Consider the following 10,000-nt stretch of genomic DNA (forward strand, 5'->3'; position numbering starts at 1 on the left):
ATCTATTACCATATGTATTACCCTAAAGTAGATTGATAAAAATGAGTGGATAGCTAGGAACACTAAGGTACACAAAGGATTCGTAATAGAGATTATGTAAGTCTATTTTTCTCTGGATAAAAAGAATTCTAATTGGGGCTTTAAATTGGTAGAAATGATCAAGGAGTACTTCCCACGATTCCGATCCAGAGTATACTTCTATTCACCGATTAAGTAAATAACTATCAAGAACGAAGTAATCCTTTAACTTTGTTTAACGTCCCCCTTTTTGAGAAAGGAGAATAGGAACGAAAAAACTCGAAAGACTTAATGGAATTACACTAGAAAAAAATATCTTTTTTCTTTCTCTATATAGAGATAGAATGCTTGTCATAATTCGTGAACTAATGCAACGTCTAATTTGATTTCGTAATTAAAAACGTTAGGTTGAAATATCTATGGATATTGCTACAAGAAACATTTTATTCAAGGATTAAGTTATTACTCAACAAAGAAGAATTTAAATTATTAAAAGATAAGATGAATTCAGAAGCACTTTATTATAAATATAGCAAACAGAATTCCAGTGTCTAATGGGGACCTTACAATGGATTTGATTTTCTCTCTATATATCCTACAAACATATCAAGAAAAATAATAATGGACGGGTCCTTAGATTTATTTGTGACCTTTGAGGAGCCGTATGAGATGAAAATCTCATGTACGGTTCTGGAATAGGGATGGGAACAGTGATGTTATCATCCACTATGATTATCTAATAGTTCAAGTACAGTTGATATAGTTGAAGCGCAGTCAAAATATGGTTTTTGGGGATGGAATTTGTGGCGTCAACCTATAGGCTTTCTAGTTTTTCTAATTTCTTCCCTAGCCGAGTGTGAACGATTACCCTTTGATTTACCAGAAGCAGAAGAAGAATTAGTAGCAGGTTATTAAACCGAATATTCCGGTATAAAATTTGGTTTATTTTACGTTGCTTCATATTTAAATCTACTAGTTTCTTCATTATTTGTAACAGTTCTTTACTTGGGGGGTTGGAATCTTTCTATTCCGTACATATTTGTTCCCGAGGTTTTTGAAATTACTAAAAGGGGTAGAGTCTTTGGAACAATAATTGGTATCTTTATTACATTAGCTAAAACTTATTTGTTCTTGTTCATTCCTATCGCAACAAGATGGACTTTACCGAGACTGAGAATGGACCAATTATTAAATCTTGGATGGAAATTTCTTTTACCTATTTCTCTAGGTAATCTATTATTAACAACTTGTTCCCAACTTATTTCACTGTAAAAAAATACTTCTATATTCATATTCACGACTTGTCTCAAACAAGAGAAAGAAACAAGTATCCTATTTTTTATAGATATTCACGATATGTTCCCTATGGTAACTGAGTTCATGAATTATGGCCAACAAACAGTACGAGCCGCAAGGTATATTGGTCAAGGTTTCATGACTACCTTATCACACGCGAATCGTTTACCTGTAACTATTCAATACCCCTACGAAAAATTGATCACATCCGAGCGTTTCCGCGGACGAATCCACTTTGAATTTGATAAATGCATTGCTTGTGAAGTATGTGTTCGTGTATGTCCTATAGATTTGCCCGTTGTTGATTGGAAATTGGAAACTGATATTAGAAAGAAACGATTGCTTAATTACAGTATTGATTTCGGAATATGTATATTTTGTGGTAATTGCGTTGAGTATTGTCCAACAAATTGTTTATCAATGACTGAAGAATATGAACTTTCTACTTATGATCGTCACGAATTGAATTATAATCAAATTGCTTTGGGTCGTTTACCAATGTCAGTAATTGATGATTACACAATTCGAACAATTTTCAATTTGCCTGAAATAAAAACTTAAGAACTCATTTTGATCTAAAAGAATGAAGGTTTTTATTTGGTGAATAATTACAATTATATTGATTAGGGGACGAGAATCCTGTTTTAATTTATATTAAAAATCTATTTCTATAGTCTATATTGAGGATTTGCAAATATATAGATTCAAATTACTCTTTCGAGAGATTAAGCCAATAACTATATCTCCATCAATCCATATCCATGAAAATGGAATTTTTTTATAAGAACTATTATAAAAAAGTAGAGTTACTTCTTTTTTCTTGACCGGGTCAATAAAGTTATGAAAGATTTTGATTTATTTATCTCTGATTTTATATATAATGGATTTACCTGGACTAATACATGATTTTCTTTTAGTCTTTCTGGGATTGGGTCTTATATTAGGGGGTCTGGGAGTAGTATTACTTCCCAATCCTATTTATTCTGCCTTTTCGTTGGGATTGGTTTTTGTTTGTATATCTTTATTCTATATTCTATCAAACTTCCATTTTGTAGCTGCTGCGCAGCTCCTTATTTACGTAGGAGCCATAAATGTTTTAATAATTTTTGCTGTGATGTTTATAAATGGTTCAGAATATTCCAAAGATTTCCATCTTTGGACCGTTGGAGATGGAATAACTTCGGTGGTATGTACAAGTCTTTTTGTTTCACTAATTACTACTATTCCAGATACGTCATGGTACGGAATTATTTGGACTACAAAAGCAAACCAGATTATAGAACAAGATTTGATAAGTAATAGTCAACAAATTGGGATTCATTTATCAACAGATTTTTTTCTTCCGTTTGAATTCATTTCAATAATTCTTTTAGTTGCGTTAATCGGCGCAATTGCTGTAGCTCGTCAATAATAACTCTTTAGAACTGGGAAAAACCTTTTTATGAGCTATCACATGCATTTCCTTTTTTTCTATTTTTGTATATAAAATACAAATTGTTTCTTAGTAGTAGTTTGATCTATTCCCAATATAATATATTCCTTTATTCCATTACTCGTTATATTCTAGTCAATCCAATTGGTTAAATTGTTGTTCATATTGAAATGAATCGAGATTGATAAGGAGTTGGTTAATGATGCTCGAACATGTACTTGTTTTGAGTGCCTATTTATTTTCTGTCGGTCTATATGGATTGATTACAAGTCGAAATATGGTTAGGGCTCTTATGTGTCTTGAACTTATATTAAATGCGGTTAATCTCAATTTTGTAACATTTTCGGATTTTTTTGATAGTCGTCAATTAAAAGGAGCCATTTTCTCCATTTTTGTTATAGCTATTGCAGCTGCTGAAGCTGCTATTGGACTCGCTATTGTTTCATCAATTTATCGTAACAGAAAATCAACTCGTATAAATCAATCGAATTTGTTGAATAAGTAATATTATCATATAAATTAGAATTTTCATAAATTAATAATTAATTCAAATTAGCATGTCTGCCACGTAAGGTATCCTCATGTTATCACAAATATACGAAATCAAAGTATTTTGGCGCTGTCAATCCAGAAGTAGATTAATAAAAAAACTCGGGGAACTCATCGATTCATCTAGTATTTAAATATATAATTCATTTATCAATTTACTAGATTGAAACCTTCTCACGTTCAAAAATGGATAGATCCAATGTCACATTCAGTAAAGATTTATGATACATGTATCGGGTGTACGCAATGTGTCCGAGCCTGTCCCACGGATGTATTAGAAATGATACCTTGGGATGGATGTAAAGCCAAACAAATAGCTTCCGCTCCAAGAACAGAGGATTGTGTCGGTTGTAAGAGATGTGAATCCGCCTGCCCAACAAATTTCTTGAGTGTTCGAGTTTATTTATGGCATGAAACAACCCGCAGCATGGGTATAGCTTATTAATACGTTACATAAAACCCTACTTGAGCCCATTTTTTTTTACCGCCAAAACCTGTGCTCAAAAATATCTTATTTTTGGGCATAGGTTTTTCTGGTCCAAGTGTATCTTGTCTTTACCACGAACAAATTTCCTTGGTTAACAATAATTGTAGTTTTACCAATATTTGCGGGTTCCTTTATTTTATTTCTTCCACATAAAGGAAATAGGGTCATTAGGTGGTATACTATATGTATATGCATGTTAGAACTTCTTCTAACAACCTATGCATTCTGTTATCATTTTCAATTGGACGATCCATTAATCCAACTAGTAGAGGATTATAAATGGATCAATTTTTTTGATTTCCGTTGGAAATTAGGAATAGATGGACTGTCTATAGGACCCGTTTTATTAACAGGATTTATCACTACTTTAGCTACTTTAGCAGCCTGGCCTGTTACTCGGGATTCTCGATTATTCCATTTCTTGATGTTAGCAATGTACAGTGGTCAAATAGGATCATTTTCTTCTCGGGACCTTTTACTTTTTTTCATCATGTGGGAATTAGAATTAATTCCGGTTTATCTACTTCTATCCATGTGGGGGAGGAAAGAAACGTCTCTACTCAGCCACAAAATTTATTTTATACACGGCGGGAGGTTCCATTTTTCTCTTAATGGGAGTTCTGGGTGTCGGTTTATCTGGTTCTAATGAACCAACATTAAATTTTGAAACATCAGTGAATCAATCGTATCCTGTGGCTTTGGAAATAATATTCTATATTGGATTTTTTATTGCTTTTGCTGTCAAATTACCGATTCTACCCCTACATACATGGTTACCAGATACCCACGGAGAGGCACATTACAGTACTTGTATGCTTCTAGCCGGAATTTTATTAAAAATGGGAGCGTATGGATTGATTCGGATTAATATGGAATTATTACCACACGCTCATTCTATATTTTCTCCTTGGTTGATGATAGTAGGTACAATACAAATAATCTATGCAGCTTCAACATCTCCCGGCCAACGCAATTTAAAAAAAAGAATAGCCTATTCCTCCGTATCTCATATGGGTTTCATACTTATAGGAATTGCTTCTATAACCGATACGGGACTCAATGGAGCTATTTTACAAATAATCTCTCATGGGTTTATTGGTGCTGCACTTTTTTTCTTGGCAGGAACGAGTTATGATAGAATACGTCTTGTTTATCTCGACCAAATGGGCGGAGTAGCTATCCCCATGCCAAAAATATTTACGATGTTCAGTAGTTTTTCCATGGCTTCGCTTGCATTACCGGGTATGAGTGGTTTTGTTGCAGAAGTTATAGTCTTTTTAGGAATAATTACCAGCCAAAAATATCTTTTAATGCCTAAAATTGCCATCACTTTTGTAATGGCAATTGGAATGATATTAACTCCTATTTATTCATTATCTATGTTACGCCAGATGTTCTATGGATATAAGTTATTTAATACTCCAAACGCTTATGTTTTTGATTCTGGACCGCGCGAGTTATTTGTTTCAATCTCCATTTTTCTACCTGTAATAGGTATTGGTATGTATCCGGATTTTGTTCTTTCACTATCAGTTGACAAGGTTGAAGGTATTCTATCTAATTATTTTTATAGATAGTTTTCTTAAAGAAAAAAACTCCTATGATTTTTAAGAGTTGGTTGACTAATGAAAAGAAAAAAGAAGAAGGATTTTTATTCTCTTAAATCTTAAATTTTTATTCTCTTAAATCTTAAATAAAGTAAAAACAAAATATGAATTTGAATTTTCACCCAATATACTTGGTCTTTGCGAGAACCGTGTGAATCACTACACTACTTGACTTGATTCACACGGTTGTCGCCGGTTGACACAAGGTGTTTTATATACACCGTATTCCGTTTGTATTCGTAAGAACTTTTCTGGAATTTAACTAGAGGTTAACGTAAATGAACCATAACTATGTAGCCCTATTCCTAATAGATTTACCCCAAAATAGCATATCCAAATTATAAGAAAGCCTAGAGTCGCCACAATTGCGGAATTTGCCCCCTGAAAATTTTTATTTGTTCGAATATGCAAATAAATTGCGAATACGATCCAAGTAATAAAGGCCCAAGTTTCCTTTGGATCCCAACTCCAATATGATCCCCATGCTTCATTAGCCCATACTGCTCCTGAAAGAATACCTATGGTTAAAAATATAAATCCTAGGCTAATCACGCGATAACTCCAATAATCTAATTGTTGAATCAATTGGACCTTGTAATAATTCTTAGCAGACAAAAAGTAATTTTTTTTAAAAATATTGTTTCTTTCATTCTTGTATTGGATTTCACCAAATGAAAAAGACTCATTTAATTTTAAGAAATTATTACTTTTATAACTATAAAAAATCTTTCTAAATGTAATGACTAGAAGTGCTACTGATAATAAGGATCCACAAAGAAGAGCCGCATAGCTCAATATCATCATACTTACATGCATTATTAACCACTCCGATTGTAGAGCAGGTACTAATATTGTGGGTTTACGTATTTCAGTTAAAAGACCCGAAGTAGCAAAGCCCTGGGTAAAAATAGTACTTGAGGCAGTTATTTCGGTTAAATAATTTTTTCTTATTTTGAAATAAGGGACTATATGAATAAGGGAGAAACTCCATGAAAGAAAAATTAATGATTCATATAAATCACTTAGTGGGAAATGGCCCGAATAAATCCAACGAGTGATTAATAATCCTGTTAGACATAAAAAAGTAACTATCATCCCCTTTTCTGACGAATCATATGGTTTTATGATTTCATTGCCCAATAAGGTTATCAAATGAATTATAATTACAATTGAAACAATTGAAAAGGAAATATGAGTGAATATATGCTCTAAAGTTGAAAATATCATAAAAATGAAAAAAAAAGGGAGGGAATCCCCTAAATTAATATTAATTAAGAATTAGAAATCGGGAATTTAATTTATTTTTATTATAGGATCTATTGGATATCTTTTAGAATATGTCATGCCGCTACTCGGACTCGAACCGAGATGCTCTAGCACTGCTTCCTAAGAGCAGCGTGTCTACCGATTTCACCATAGCGGCTTACTCGAACTAATAATAGCCTATTTATATTCAATCGTCGATATTAAACAAGTCAATTCAATCAAATAAGTTTTTTAGTCAACACTCAAATTGATAAAAAAAATGAGTTCAAAAGTCAATTTGAAGGTTCATTAGTTTCATTTATTAGGGTGTCCGTTTATTTATCTTATCTTAGGGCTTTGACATAGTTTATCCTATTCGAAAATCCAACTTTTGTAAGTAGATTATTCTCTCGATAGAATAAAAAAACTGTTTTCATTTTTTACTTTTATTGATACTTCATTATTTCTCGTTTATCTGATTTCATAAATTTCAAACAAAAAATAAATTTTCTCAATGAATCCAAAATAGGTTATTTTGGATTACTTCAAATTGACACATTATTTGTACATTGACAGATTAGTTATACATAATATCTCAACAATGGAGTTCTTTTATTAATTGGGCTCAAAATTGGAGATATATGGTAAATCCATTTCATATAGTAATTACTAAAAATTATAAAAAATTATAAATTAAGAAGTCATAAAGTTATCCAAAATTTTTTACCATGTAATCTATTAGTTTCAACAATCCATTAATTTGAACTAAAAATATTATATCTGCCCTTCCCGAGAAAGAGAAAAATTGTTCATTATTGTAAAGGTCGATGGGGAAAATAAGACTCCCCACCATAAAAATATTAGTGAAAATATACTACAAAGAAATAAAAAATCTTGTACTGGTCTATTTCTTATTGATTAGAATAGGGACTGCCCATTGTTAATTTCATATTCAAAAAGTATTAAGCCAAATTTGTGAGTCAAATCCATTCCGATTATTCCAATATTTTAGGACTTATTTGTTTGTCGCACAAAAAAACTTTTGGAATTCCCAGTAGAAAGAGATTTCCCTAATGACAAAGCTTTTAACGCCGCCCAATATCCTTTCCTTTTCCAAATATTTTTACGAATACGCTTTTTTGATATAGAAGTACGTTTTTTTGGAACTGCCATTTGAAAATCATTGTTATAGTTGGATGTGAAAGACATCTATTATTCAAAACAAATTATTATTTCTTATTCATTATCTATTTTTTCTATAAATAATATTCTCTTCATAAAAAAGAAATATAGATATGTAAAAGATCCGTTAAATTGGATCAAAAATTACTCGAAATAATAAAATTTTGATTCCATACAAGATTTGTCAAACCAAAAATTTTTGGTTTGGGACTCTTAGTTCTCCTCTCAAATTTATATCTTTAGAATCTGCTAGGTCATAGAAATGAAACTTAATGATTTAATAAAAATAAAGAAAGAACCTAAAAGACCTTGATTTTCGTCATTCTAGACTTTATTTACAACTAATAAAATACCTCAATTGTAAACTTTTGCCTACTAAAAAACTTGAGTCTTTTTTTAGTCAAACTCGAGAAAAGAATACACCTAAATTCAATTTTGAAATTCGAATCAGATTACTAATAAATCTGTTAAAGGATACGTGGTTTGATAAAAAAATATCTCAGGCGTTTTTTACCCTTTCTCGATAAAAAAAGTTCATTTTAGATCTATAATATTCTAACGTTTACTAAGAAATCGTTTTGATTGAAATGGAAAACAATCAATCCCATAATGAATTAGTTAATGCGTTGAAAGAAACTAACTAAACTCAAGAGTTTTTATTTCATTAGACCGATGACCTTAGTTAATCCTATAATTCATATCAGCATCAAGTACTCTTTTTAGCGTAATTTTTTATCCTTGCTCTATGAATCTAAATTATTATTACGAGAATTTCTCGTAATAATAATTTAGATTTGCATTTTCATGTTATAAGTATTCATTTTTATATCTAACTTGGTCATCTCATTTGACCAATTGTAACTTCTTGTTTTGAATATTTGATTTGAACGATTCTGAAAAGACTCAGAATAAATACTAATCTAAAATTATTTAAAATTATTAAATAAGTTAGTGCATATCTTGATTTTTTATTGACTTTTTTCGAACGAGGTAAGATCCGGTGAATCGGAAACAATTAATTAAGAATAAAAAACTTTTTTTATGGAACAGACATATCAATATGCGTGGATAATACCTTTCCTTCCACTTCCAGTTCCTATGTTAATAGGGTTGGGACTTCTTCTTTTTCCGACGGCAACAAAAAGTCTTCGTCGTATGTGGTCTTTTCAGAGTGTTTTATTGTTAAGTATAGTCATGATTTTTTCCATGAATCTGTCTATTCAGCAAATAAATAGCAGTTATGTCTATCAATATGTATGGTCTTGGATTATCAATAATGATTTTTCTTTAGAATTCGGATACTTGATCGACCCGCTTACTTCTATTATGTTAATATTAATCACTACTGTTGGAATTATGGTTCTTATTTATAGTGATAATTATATGTCTCATGACCACGGATATTTGAGATTTTTTGCTTATATGAGTTTTTTCAGTACTTCCATGTTGGGATTAGTTACTAGTTCAAATTTGATACAAATTTATATTTTTTGGGAATTAGTTGGAATATGTTCGTATCTATTAATAGGATTTTGGTTCACACGACCTGTTGCAGCAAAGGCTTGTCAAAAGGCGTTTGTAACTAATCGTGTTGGCGATTTTGGTTTATTATTAGGCATTTTAGGGTTTTATTGGATAACGGGGAGTTTCGAATTTCGTGATTTATTCCAAATCTTCAATAACTTGATTTCTAATAATGAGGTCAATTTTTTATTTGTTACTTTGTGTGCTATTCTATTATTTGCCGGTGCGATTGCGAAATCTGCACAATTTCCCCTTCATGTATGGTTACCTGATGCAATGGAAGGGCCAACTCCTATTTCGGCCCTTATACATGCTGCTACAATGGTAGCAGCGGGAATTTTTCTTGTAGCTCGACTTATGCCTCTTTTCATAGTTATACCCCACATAATGAATTTTATCTCTTTGATAGGGATAATAACAGTTTTTTTAGGAGCTACTTTAGCTCTTGCTCAAAAAGACATTAAGAGGGGTTTAGCTTATTCCACAATGTCTCAACTGGGTTATATGATGTTAGCTCTAGGTATGGGGTCTTATCGCAGTGCTTTATTTCATTTGATTACTCATGCTTATTCCAAAGCATTATTGTTTTTAGGATCGGGATCTGTTATTCATTCAATGGAAACTCTTGTTGGATATTGTCCAAAAAAAAGTCAGAATATG

The sequence above is a fragment of the Lactuca serriola genome, chromosome 7 (genome assembly GCF_051521515.1).
Source record: "Lactuca serriola cultivar US96UC23 chromosome 7, Lser_US96UC23_V15, whole genome shotgun sequence".
Classification (NCBI taxonomy): Eukaryota; Viridiplantae; Streptophyta; class Magnoliopsida; order Asterales; family Asteraceae; genus Lactuca; species Lactuca serriola.